The following is a 13531-nucleotide window of genomic DNA, read 5'->3' as shown; positions in this document are numbered from 1 at the left end:
CCACAGTCTGGCTTTGTCCCTTTGTTTCCGGGCGTAAAAGCACTGGGATTAATATGTTTTCCAGGCTGAGGGAAAACACAGGAATGTGAGTTTTTTTCCCCCTTTTCCTACGCTCCTCTCCTCCCTTTATTTCTCCCCACCTTTTCTCTCCTCTTTTTCTTCTCCCTCTTTTCCTCCTTCCTTTTGCCTGGATTCAGCCCCAGAAATGTCAGGGCTACCTCAGTTTTGCTCCAAACCAAACTCAAACAACAGCGGCCACTGGAAATCAAGGAAACTTCACTAAGAATTTAACAGATCAGCAAAACACCGCCTCCTTCCCATTTCAGCATGCTGAGAGTGGACCCGGTGAGGAGGGAGAGGGCTGTTCTTGGGGTGGGGGAAAGTTTTGAAACTCTACACATCCTCATAAATCACTTCAGAAAAGGATGACTGAGGACTTAACCCCTTCCACACCAAGTAATCAGAGTACGTCCCTTCCTGTCTGTTCTCACACTCCACTTTGGAAGGGGAAAATTCTCAGATTTCGGTGTCAGGCAGTTTGGTTTTCTTAGATATCCATTTGGGTCAGAGTACTTGGCTGTGCATACACAGATGGCATATTCATATTTATAGTTCCACACGTATATTTTTATCTCTTTCTCCCTGCTTCATGCTTTTAGTCTGAGGTTGGAAAAGCCCATGGAAAACATGACTGGGTTGTTTTTATTTTATGCTAATTGGGGATCATATTACTGTGTTCTTGATCTGAGTTTCTCCTGAGCATGGAAGAAAGCTGGGGAAAGGTTAGAAATGCAGGCAATTACTGCTATTCCCCTGAGATTGCACTTGGCTGTTACATCAGGGAATGGGCATTACGATCTCCAGCTTCAGTGCTCTGGCTAGAGAAGGCAGACTAAGGGCTTCCTTGCAAACAAGAATCCGTGTGTGTGTGTGTGTGTGTGTGTGTGTGTGTGTGTGTGTGTGTGTGTGTAGCGTGTAGCATGACATTTGGCTCCCCAGAGACTTCCGATGTCTGGAGGACTTTAGGCAATCTTTAGAAGTAGTCGTATCAGATTCCAAAACAGAGACTTGAGGCAGCTTTGGGCATCTACCTCCTTGATCTGCCATGAGGATTCAGCTTTTAGAGGAGAAGGAAGGTGCTTCATGCTACCTAGGTATTTCTTCTAGCCTCTCCAAAGGCATACTAACTCGTCAAGTCAGCATTAGCTACCATCGACAACGACGGCCAGGGTTCTCTGAAGCTTCTTTGCAAGCTAGGCCACACCGTTGGCATCTCTCATTGGATAAAACCTCACCCCTACTTGGTACCCCTTGATCAACCTCATCTTCCCCTTGCCATGTTTGCCTTTCTTCCACCTAAGTTCTAAGTACATAACTGAGAAGTCCTATATAGGGGCTGAGTAGAGCTCTCAATCCATCGCTTGAAGTCTGAGGGGTGCAAGAAGAAATGCCTTCCTGTGGTGCCCTTTCAGGTACTAGTGATGCACGTCCAATTGTGGGCTTCGGACAGATTGAGGCAATTTCTCCTTTCATGGGATTCACCTGTTACCTTGATCAAATACCTTGTACTAAGCCAGACCATCCTAGATGCTGCTTTCTTTCTCACCATTTCCTCCCTTCTGTCTTCTTTGCTCTTTCTCTATCAATAACTGCCATTTACTGAGTGTTTTACTGGGGAGCTCTGGGCTTGGCACTTTCATATATTCTTTCATTTAACACTCACAGCAACCCTTGGAAATAAGTAGATGATCCCCGTTTTATAGATGGACAAATTGAGGCTCGCTTAATTCAAATAAATTACTATCACACAAATATTGGGTTGTCAAAGTCACGACGTGTTTTTTCTACGTTTTCCTATGCAAAAACGTGTCACAACTTTTTGACAGCCCAATAGCAAGTGGTAGCTCTGAAATTTGAACCTGGGTTTAGAATTGTCTACAAAGCATGCTGTTACCTTGCCTCCTGCTTTCATTCCCTATTCGCACCATCTCTTTTTTTTCTTCCTTCAGTTCCATTTTGTGTTTCCCATGTTCATAGAAGAGTCTCATGTACTGGCTCGATAAGAGCACTTATTCTTTTAGAGTCCTCCATCTGGAATAATTGTGTAACTGTACCCTTTGCCTTTCTCAATAGGTCCTTAAAGTACCTTTTTTTTTTGACTATCTCATGCTTTCCATCAACCTCCCAATGATGCACATTCATTACATCTGCGCTATTAAAGTTGCAATTCAGCCACTTTAGCAACCCGAAGCTGACTAGAAGGGAAGCCAACCCTAATATGAGCTGCATCTGTCTTCCCGACCTCTGCTTGTTTCATTCTGTGAACTTCAGTCACTAGATGGCGCGCCAATCACACATGTCAGAAAGGACCTAAAATTCCACCACCATTGAAGGCCACCAGGCCAGCCACCCCAGCTTCCCCTGCCTCCTCCTCACCACACTCACTGGAGAAGTGGAGCCTTTTGTGCTTGTTCAGGATTTTTCCAACTCAATGCCTAACCCTTACCTGGGACCTGAGAAATGTTCCCCTGGAGCGCATGCCTAACACTGTAAGGGAACAAGTTCACATCAGCCCCTTTCTGGAGAAGCCCATAACAATTTACAGTCTATCATGATTCTCAAGTTCTACTTCATGATTTAAGAACTGATATTAAAATGCCCCCCTGCCCATTTAAGTCTTTCTATTTATCTGTCTTCTGCAGCCCAAGAAACAACCAGTTAGTTGTAGAGAGAGGAGCGATATCTGAGAGGGACAGATTAATGTTGAGTCAGAGAAAGTTCAAAAAAGTAAAAATAAAGTAGATTTTAGAAATGCTGATTCAGGAATCCACTGACAGGAAACTATCTGACACTGGTTGTAGAGTAACTTGGAGAAGGAAGGAAAGAATGAGCAATCCGGAATCGGTTTAGAGAAATTAGGACTGGGTGTAGTTGCTCGATGAAAGTTGGAGTAAATATAAGGAAGTACTCGGAGAGGGGTGCTTAGACCACCCCACTAGTCTAAGGCTATGAAACTCGGGGAGACCAAATCTGCTGAAGATTTTGCCTCTTCGATTCATGGAGCAGCCTTTACACACACTAGAGAAACCCAGTTTCTGTCACACGCAGTTTCTCTTGCACAAAGTAACTTTCAGTGGATGTTACTGAACGGAATTCAAAACCACTCTATTGCCTGAAAAGTCATTTGCTTAAGAGGAAATGAGAAAAAAAAAAAAAAAAAAGGAAAATGGGGTAGGCATATGGGGCTCTTCAGTGTGGTCTTGGAGGGAAACCACCTCTCCTGCTCTGTGATCCCCCAGAAAGAAAATTCACAGAGCCATATTATCATATCTGTTCTTGTGCAGAGACCCAGATAATATCCACGTGGTGGAGGTTGCTGTGTACTTTTCTTTTCCATTTGTAGACCTCAATCAAATAAAGTCGGCCTTACGCCGCATCTATGTACTTCCTGTTTTGCAGTAGTCACAGTACAGGACAAACTAAAGAAATGAACGGCAACGTCAGGGAAAGCCCACAGTGATGATTATCTGAGGTTGCTGCTGTAGCCCAGGGAGCTTCTGAGAAAGGGTAACCCCAAAGTGAAGCACTCAGTATTGTCCCTGAGAATCAACAAGGTCACATATTTCATCCAAAGTTGAAGCAAATGTGTGCTTTAAAACAAATACATTAATTAAACTTACCTGATTGGGTAATGGCCAGAACTTTTGAGAACAGTTATTAGTGTTCTTTTTATAAATTTATTTATTTCATTTTGGAGAGGTTTTTGCTATAGGGCGCATGCACTCGCCAGAAAGACAGAGAGAGACAGAAAGCAAGAAATCCCCCCCCAGGGGGGATGGCCACGCCACAATCTCTTCTCCTCTATTCTCCTCTTGGGATCTTGGGCACGCACGCACACGCGCCCGGCGTGAGTTTAAGCCACCAGGTCCGGAACTCAAACCGCAGTCAATTACATGGGAGTCCAGCAACATAGCCATTAGGCCAACTGCTGGTCCCAAATTCATTTATTTTTTAAGTACTTAAGGGTTTGTCAAGGGAAAGCTTGACAAAGGTTTTTTTCCCAGTTGGAAGTTTTTTTTTTTTTTTTTTTTTTTTTTTGGAGAGGTTTTCACTATAGGGCATGTGCGCTCGCCAGACAGAGAGAGACATAGAGACAGAAAGCGAGAAGTCACCCCCCAGGGGGGGTGGTCACGCCGCAATCCCTTCTCCTCCATTCTCCTCTCGGGATCTTGGGCACGCACGCACACGCGCCCGGCGTGAGTATTAAGCCACCGGGTCCGGGACACAAACCGCGGTAGACTACGTGGGAGTCCAGCGACATAGCCATTATGCTAACTGCTGGTTTCCTAGTTGGAAGTTTTTTGATTAAGAAGATGTCACTCTCTAAATTAGAGCAAATTGAGGGCTCTTGCTCTAGCAGGAATTAAGGAGCCATATGAATGGCCTAACAGCTCATTTTAAGTCTCTAAGAGCAGTGATTTAAAGTTCCGGTTTTTGTTGGTTGCTATTCTGTGTGAGAAGTGCGAACTTGTGGGTGTATGAATTTGCTATTAGAAGGATCAGTGCTGGGGTTGAGAATGGGTAGAGTTAGTCTTACCCCTTGGCCATTTAACATGTAACAAGATTTATATCAATAAGTTTTGAAGGGGACATTCTGACTGTGTTTTTCTCCATACCCTTGGGAATAGGCAAGAAGATAGTGATGATCCAATTTATTTATTCTGTTTTTTCACTTTTTCTTTCAAATGTTTTCCAAAAATGTAAACTTTGCACTGGAAATGACAGATGAACCAAGCAGTCTCTTCTCCCAGGAGCTCACGGATCATTAGAGAAGGTAAACACATATTAATACTATACTCTCAAAGGCCAGTACTGCCAACTTTCTCTTTGCACTATGGGGGCTAGCAGGTGGTATAGTAGTTAAAGCGCTGGATTCCCACATGGCCAACTGTGATTCAAGTCCTGGACCCTATGGCTTGAAACTCACACTGTTCATGCCAAAATCCTGACAAGGGAATGGAGAAGAGAGTGCAGTGTGACCATCCCCCTGGGGGTGATTTCTCACTTTTTGTCTCTCTGTCTCTCCTGTGAGCTGACATGTCCTATAGCAAAATTCTCTAAAAAAAAAAAAAAATTACACAAAGTCACAGTGTGACTGCAGCCAATATGTTTAGAGTCCATTTCTGCCGAAGATTTTGCCTCTTTGATTCTTGGAGTAGATTTTACAAAGAAAGGGTTTCCTCATGTAGCAATTGTGTGACACCTGGAAGACCTTGCTTGGTATATTTCCTTGGCTCTTAAGTCCACTGGAGTTTGCATGACTCCCAAATACCCTGTCTTACACAATATGGTGGATTACCTGGCTGTCCTTTAATCCTCATTTTCGTAGTCCCCATCTTGGATCTGTTAGACAGATTCTATCCTGCTAGAATTGACCTGCCTTTCACTGGTCACGACACTGGACTGCCCTCTGGGTTTTGACCACATCACTCAGAACATCACCTTACAGCAAAAAGTGTGGCCCAGCAGGAAGTCGATTAGTGCATTCAATGAATGAATTCAAGGGCAGGCGCTGCTCTAGTTTTTAAAGTTATGGCCATGAACATTCCCTGACCTCATGAGCTTGCACGACGGTAGTGGGAAACAGACAGTAAGGATAGAAACGCATAGCCGTACACCTGGATGTGCCTGAAGGAGATTCTTAAAAGGGAAGGGAGTCAAAGGTGATGAAGGGAAGAAATTCATTTTAGATAGGGCGCAAGAACAATGGCAAAGGCAGGGAGCAAGTCCCTCGGGTATTGGAAGTGGGAAACACATTCTTTATTTTCCTTTTTTTTTTGAGAGGTTTTTGCTATAGGGTGCGTGCGCTCGCCAGACAGACAGACAGAGAGACAGAAAGTGAGAAATCACCCCCCCAGGGCGGATGGTCACGCCACAATCCCTTCTCCTCCATTCTCCTCTCAGGATTTTGGGCACGCACGCACACGTGCCCGGCGTGAGTTTTAAGCCACTGGGTCCGGGACGCGAACCGGGTCGACTACATGGGAGTCCAGCGACATAGCCATTACACTAACTGCTGGTCCCAGGGGAAGCGCATTCTAAGTAGAGGGAACCACCTATGCGCAGGCACTGAGCTTGTGGCTGTTTCCACAACCGTGTCCCAGAAAAGTCCCATTGAAGGAGTTTAAGCAAAAATGGACAAGCCTGATAGATGAGGGAAAGGCATTGCTATGACTGCTACACGGAAGGGTGAGTAAGCCGGTTTTGAATAAATGAAATGAAGGTTTACATGACTTGACACAAAAGCTTTTGCCTCAGTTGCACAATTACATAATTCAATGCAAGTATACTTATCTAATTTGGTTAACTTACTGTGGTATATGTTGGGCATTATTCCAATATTGGGAACACAGCAACAAACAAGATGTATGAAGTCTTTGCTATGTTGGGACCCACATTTTATGAAGGGATTTGAAAGGTTCAGAGAAAGTGCATGTTATAAGACATCAACAACAACAAAAGCTATGCATGGACTTTGAAAATTTTGCACCAAAATAAACATATACCTCAATTTCATTTTTTCTTTTCTTTTTTATTTTTTCTTTTTGGAGATGTTTTTGCTCTAGGGTGCGTGCACTCGCCAGACAGACAGAGAAAGACAGAGAGACAGAAAGTGAGAAATCACGCCCCCAGGGGGGATGGCCACGCCGCAATCCCATCTCCTCCATTCTCCTCTGGGGATCTTGGGCACGCACGCACACGCACCTGGCATGAGTTTTAAGCCACTGGGTCCGGGACGCAAACCGCGGTTGACTATGTGGGAGCCCAGCAACATAGCCATTACGGTAACTGCTGGTCCCTCAATTTCATTTTTTCATGGCCTTCTTAAGTCTCTTCATTTCAGTGAGACACAAATAGCTACTAGGTAGTTATAAGTACTCTGAAGAAAAGCAATGCAGAGAAAGTTTATAACAAGTGCAGAAAGAAAGGTGGTATTTAAAACAGGGTAATTAGATATTGCCAAGGGATAACACCAAAATAGTTATGCCCTGTAAGTAAAGGAATCTTTGGCATATTTTCAATTTGATAATTCTTCAACTTGATGATTCATCAACCTTTGAGATTGGAGTTGCATTTTAATTTTAGGCTAAATTTTCTAGAAGCCAATTCTATTGCATGGAAAGTATGATCAAATTGTTTAATTGTGGTTGAGGGTCGACATATTAAAAGACTATGAAGTAATATGCTTCCTGCATAGCTCATTAACTGGCTTTACAGGAAATATGTAAAAGGAATTTCAAAAATTTTTTGATTCCCTGATATAGAATAAGTTCTTACTATGTTTTAATAAATGAATAATCCAAACATCACTATCTATAATCTCTCAAGATGACGGCTTTGAAGTCAACTACATTTCATAAAATTCTGTTTAAAAGCAATATAAAATTCTGGTTTGAGTTCTTTTAGCCAAACCCTGTTGCAAAAATTCCATAAAGATCAAATATGGTGAAGTTTACAAACTGAGTTAAAAGTTTAAAGCAAAATTTGTTATGAATATAACAGGTAACTTTTTTTTAAAAGTTATTTTATTTAAAACTTAAATATTTTTATTTAAATTTGAAACTTATTTTTATTTAAAACTTAAGTATTGACAATAAAAGCATGTGATCCCTTTACAAATAATTTGTGATGATGTATTTTTGCAGAAACCTTGACATTAACTATAGGGAAAATCCAAACAGAAATAAAAGTCAGTAAGTAACTGTTTAGATTGAAAAACAAAAAATCCTGATTGGAGAACAGTCCTCATATTTAGAGATCCCTTGTATATGTTGGATGAGGTTTGTTTTATCTGTGAGGAGACAGCACAAAATTTTTAAAAAGACCTCGGATTGGAATCCCAGTTTTGTTGCATGTTTGTTACGTGACTCGGTCAAGCTGTCAACCACCCTGAACCTCAGTTTCTTTGTCTATAAACATATGAATGGTTATGTTTTTATATAGTATTTTTTTTTTAGTTTTGTTTTGTTTTTGTCATAGGATACATGCACTCACCAGAGAGAGAGAGAGAGAGAGAGAGAGAGAAAGTGAGAAATCAGCACCCAGGAGCTATGCCGCAATCTCTTATCTTCCATTTGCCTCTCGGGATTTTGAACACCCCCCCCCCCACACACACACACACACACACCCAGCATGGTTTTCAAGCCACCAGGTCCAGGACTCAAATTGTGGTTGTTCATCTGAGAGTCCAGTGCCTTCACCACCCCACCACCTGCAAACCTCAATGTTTTTATATAAACAGAGTGACCAGTCTGTGGCATGGTGGTTAAAGTGGTTAGATCTCGCATAGCCTATGGCATGATTCAAGTTCTAGACCTGCTGGTTTGAAAAAACACATCAGACATATGTGCATGCATGTACCCAAAATTTCAAAAAGTGGGAGAGATGGAGGAGAAAGGATTGTGGTGTGACCCTTCCCCATAGGGTGTGCCTTCTCCCTCTCCCTTCTCTCCTTGTCTCTCTCTCTCTGGGGCCTACAGGTGTCCTGAAAGTTATTTTTTTTAAATAATTTTATTAGAGTGCTTCATGGTTCAAATAAAAGAAAAGCCACATCAAACTTGTGTTAACAGTATTAAATTTGTCAGCTCACACTATTGAAATAATCCAGGGTAGGACAAGCTATTAGGTTGGCTTGCTCCAGAAGCTCTCAATATTTTGTGTGTGTGATAGCATGATATAAATTAATCTCTTTCGAATGTACAGTTCAGTAGCATTAAGTGCATTCATATGGTTGTGCAACCATCACCACTATCCATCTTCAGAACACCTTTATCATTCCAGATCGAAACTCTGTACCACTTTTTCCTTCTTCCCTAGTAAACACTATTCTACTTTCTGTCTCTGAATTTGACTGTGAACGTTACTTTTCAGGCACAAAATGTGCTGACCATTTTATGACCAGTGCTGGAACTCAGCTAATGGCACCTATACAAGAGTATTCATAAATGGGGACCAGCAGTTGGCATAATGGCTATGTCACTGGACTCCCATGTAGTCAACTGTGGTTCAAGTCCCAGACCCAGTAGCTCAAATTCACGCCAGGTGTGTGTGCATGCGTGCCCAAGATCCCGAGAGGAGAATGGGGGAGAAGGGATTGTTGTGTGGCCATCTCTCCTGGGGGGGGGGGGGGGGTTTTTCACTTTCTGTTCCTTTGTCTCTCTCTGTCTTTCTGGTGAGGGCATGCTCCCTATAGCAAAAACCTCTTTAAAAAGAAAAACATTTAAAAACAGAGTATTCCTAAATATAGACTTCCAGCCTAAGGCAAAACCTAACAGTCAACACAGGAGGGGACCTAAATATTGCCCTGCCAATTTGTCATGAAATCCAGAGCCAGAGCCCCTTGTATTTTCTGCTCGCTGGTTCTCATCTCTATGACTGTAATAGTCTTCCAATCAGTATTCAGCCTCTCCAACCATCATCCAAACGTCTATCACTTAATTTTCTTTTCTTTTTAAATTTTACTGCCAGAGGGCATTTGCAGTTGAAAGAGAGAGAAGAGAGAGAGAACTCCCTCAACTGGCATGACCATACCATGATCCTTTTCTTCCATTTCCTCCTCCCATCAGAATTTTGGGCATGCATGTGCTCAGCATGTTTTTTAAACTTCCGGGGTTGGTTAAGCTAGGAATCCAACCATGGATAGCCATGTGGAATCTTGCTCCCGATTCACTGTGCTTCACTACAGGACCAGCCCCACTAGAATTTTCCTAAAACTTCAATTTTTTTTGTTGTTGTTGTTGTTTTTTGAGAGACTTTTTGCTATAGGGTGCATGTACTTACTGGAGAGACAGAAAGATAGAAAGTAAAAAAATCACCCCATGGGGGGCTGGCCATGCCACAATCCCTTCTCCTCCATTCTCCTCTTGGGATCTTGGCATGCACACACATGCACCCAGTATGAGTTTCAAGACACTGGGGTCTGGGACTCAACTTGTGATTGACTACATGGGAGTCCAGCACTGGGCCTGCTGGCCTCAAACTTGTGTTTTGTTCCTGCTGCAAATTTTTCAACAGTTTCCTCATTGCTCACAAGTTAAAGTTTAGGTTAAACTGAGGTTCTTGAGGCCTTTCATAGTCTATTCCATTATGTACCAGGTTGATTCCCCTGCCCCTTTGCACATCTACTCTGCAAACTAGCCTTCTAATCATTCCCAGTGCACCTTTTTCTCTCCTATGTTCTCCATGGTTACAATATTCCTTCCATCTTGAATGTCCCTCCCATGTCACCTTTTATCTGCCTGCCTAATTCTTATTCATTAAGACTTTACTCAGGACTGGCCCAGTAGCCTACTGGCTAGGGGAGCTGGATCTCACATAGCAGTTCAAATCCCACCCCAGTGACTTGAAAAACACACTGGGCACATGTGTCTGTATGCCCCAAATCCCAACAGGATGGAGAAATGGGGAGAAAGGATTGTCGTGTGACCTTATTCTATTAGGGGGAAGATTTATTCCTCTTTTCCTATGACTCTGTCTCTCTGGTGAGTGCACACGCCCTCTAGCAATTAAAACAAACAAGAACCTAACGTTATATTGAAATGTTTCATCCTAATACTTGGAAGAGTTTTTTGGCTTCTCCCCAGCCAGGCTGAAGTTGGTGCCTCTCTGCTTTGTGTGTGTGTGTGTGTGTGTGTGTGTGTGTGTGTCTTTCTTTCCCATCTTTTGTTCTTTTTCATTTCTATCTTCATGATAAGGCTCATGTATGTTCATGTCACAGTGTGAGAGAGAGACAAGGAGAGAGAAAGAGAGGAGCACCTCCCAGAGGATGTGGTCACACCGCAATACCCTTCCTCCAAGCTGTTGGATCCTGAGCTCGGGCACCCAGCATGCCCGGTATGTTTCGGGCTGACTGAGCTGGGGATCTGAACAGCAATCCCCATCTGAGACCTGGCTTCTCTAGAGCAGCAGATTATTATTATGCCACAGAGCTATCCTCTTTTTCAATATTTTTTTCTACCCTAAACACTCAGCAATTTTAAAGCAAAGACTATGTCCTCAGGATCTAGCACAGCAATTAGCAAATTATATGCTGTCAAATAAGTGAATGAATAATGTAACAAATGGTCTCAACCTATAGGCTTTCTTTTCAAAGCGACATTTCAAAAAGAGTAGGGAATTCTTTTCTGCTTTAGTCAGAAAAGGAAAATCAGCAATTAAGCAATCATTGGTAACTGAAATATAAGGGTGAAAATCTCTGATTATACTTAAGTAATGATGTTTATTTATACTCACCCAAGGTTTATTATTATTTAAATGTATTTATCTTATATATATATATACATATAAATGGATATAAACATATTCTCAAATTCTTCTGTGGTCCCTTCCACAGCCCTTTCCCACATGTACCATGCAACCCATTAGATATTATAGAATGACTTAATGTAATTTCTAAGACTAGGTCAGAAAAGACATTGTGACTTCTGCCTTCCCCTTTTTTAGATAACTTGCTCTGAGAGAAGCCAACTGCCTTCTTGAGAAAACACTCAAGCAGCCCAAGGAGAGCCCACATGCTAAAGAGATGAAGCTCCCTGTCAACAACCAGAACTGACTCATCTTCCTCATCAGCACGATACCTTAGAAGCACACTCTCCAGCTCTATTCCAGGAAATGATAACCCTAATCAACATCTGGACTGCAACCTCATGAGAGACCCCGAGCCGGAACTGCTCAGCTCAGCTACTTTCAAATTCCTGACCCATAGTAACTGTGTGAAATGATAAATACCTATTGTTTAAAATCTTGGAATAATTTGTTATGTAGCAATAGATAACTAACGTAGAGTCCTTGACCTATGTGCTGGGGAGGTCCACATGTTTTTGAAAAACACAAAGGATGAATTAAAGAAAACCACTGAAAGTAATTTTTAAAAATAAAGTTTATTGGTTTGCAAAGAAGTCATTAGCTGGCTAGGTTAACCTTTTTTTTGGAGAGGATTTTTTTGCTATAGGGCGCGTGCGATCGCCAGACAGACAGAGGGAGACATAGAGACAGAAAGCGAGAAATCACCTCCCAGGGGTGATGGTCACGCCGCAATCCCTTCTCCTCCATTCTCTTCTCGGGATCTTGGGCAGGCACGCACATGTGCCCGGCATGAGTTTTAAGCCACCAGGTCCAGGACGTGAACCGTGGTCAACTACGTGGGAGTCCAGCGACATAACCATTACGCTAACTGCTGGTTCCCAACCTTTTCATTATTATCCAAACCAGGGTGCCTTTAAGAATGAGAAGGGTCCACTTTTAATAATCCCCAGAGCATACCCAGGTATAAACTGATTCCAGGAAAATCAGGGCATACGGTGATTCTAAATGTCACCAAACCTGGAAAGAGATCAGCCAGAAAGCACTGTGATTGGATGAAATCAGCATAGAGTTTCCTCAGACTGTGAGAAGCAGCCCAGGATACCAGAGAAGATGTTTGGGAAGTTTAGTTTACAGATTAAAATCCAATAAGAATTCAAGAATAAAATCTGAAGAATCAGGTAAGACAGATCTTGCTTTCTCGAGTGATCAGAGAACTTCAGAGAGAAAACTCAAGTATCCTCTAACCTGAAAATAGTTGGGACAGAGGCGGTGATCCAAGCAGTAACAATGGAAACCCAGTGATGGACTGAAGTTGAGCCGAGCAGAAAGGAGTGAATGAGACGTCTGCAGGGTCATAGCTGAATGGAATAACAAATGGCTGCAATGCAATATCTGAGTGGAACTTGGTTCCCTAAGATTTCTTCCCGCAAAGAAGTTTTTAAATTTGACCAGCAGATGAGTGTGATGTATAATAGCTTATAGGAATCCAAGAAGAACGCATGCTCTCAGGGTCATGGTCTTCAGGAGAAAACCATTTGATAGTCTGAGTCTGGATTGCCTGAAATTTACTGGAATTATGAACACACTGCAGAGTGAACATCACTGTATACTAAGGGAAGGCAGAGCTGTAGAGCCTCTGTTTTCAATTAAAGAGCAGCTCAATAGCATGATTTAGAAATTGAGAAGTAGTTATTTCATTAATTAAGAGTTTTAATAACTTGGTTGTAAAAAGAGTTTGCCTGAGTCCAAACTTGAATAAGATGGAAAGAATTTGTTTTTACCATGTCGAACCTAAATTAACCTCGCTATTCAGAAGTTTAAAAATAAAATTAAAAAAAGGCAACTGGGAGATTATGACTTTAATTTTATTTTTAATTTTAAAATGTCTCAAAATAGATGGCCATTAAAAACATGACACATGTATACCTATTTATGGTGAGCTAGTATGTCCGAATGATCAAGATTTCTGTATGAATAAGTGACTATTGATAGAAATAGAGCATAAAACAATAATTTAAAGGGTTTTTAAACAAGTATTTATTATGTGCAAGTGAATAGTATTCACACAGTTTATTGATGTGACACAAGTACTTGGAAAGAGATTTGAAATTATTGTTTCTGTAGTTTGACAATCTGATGTTTTAAGAAACTACTTTCTCTCTTGCAT

General features: G+C 41.9%; 1 long non-coding RNA gene across 1 annotated transcript; it reads left to right on the top strand.

Moving 5' to 3' along the window:
* Positions 1-42: 42 nt before the first annotated feature.
* On the top strand, positions 43-12041 carry LOC106735558 (uncharacterized). Its single transcript, XR_001370859.2, has 3 exons — positions 43-345; positions 4786-4834; positions 11503-12041. It is a non-coding gene; the product is annotated as an uncharacterized LOC106735558 (long non-coding RNA).
* The last annotated feature ends 1490 nt before the right edge of the window (positions 12042-13531 follow it).

The sequence above is a fragment of the Tupaia chinensis genome, unplaced genomic scaffold (assembly GCF_000334495.1).
Source record: "Tupaia chinensis unplaced genomic scaffold, TupChi_1.0 Scaffold000437_1, whole genome shotgun sequence".
NCBI lineage: Eukaryota > Metazoa > Chordata > Mammalia > Scandentia > Tupaiidae > Tupaia > Tupaia belangeri.
This window is presented reverse-complemented; position numbering and strand designations above follow the sequence as displayed.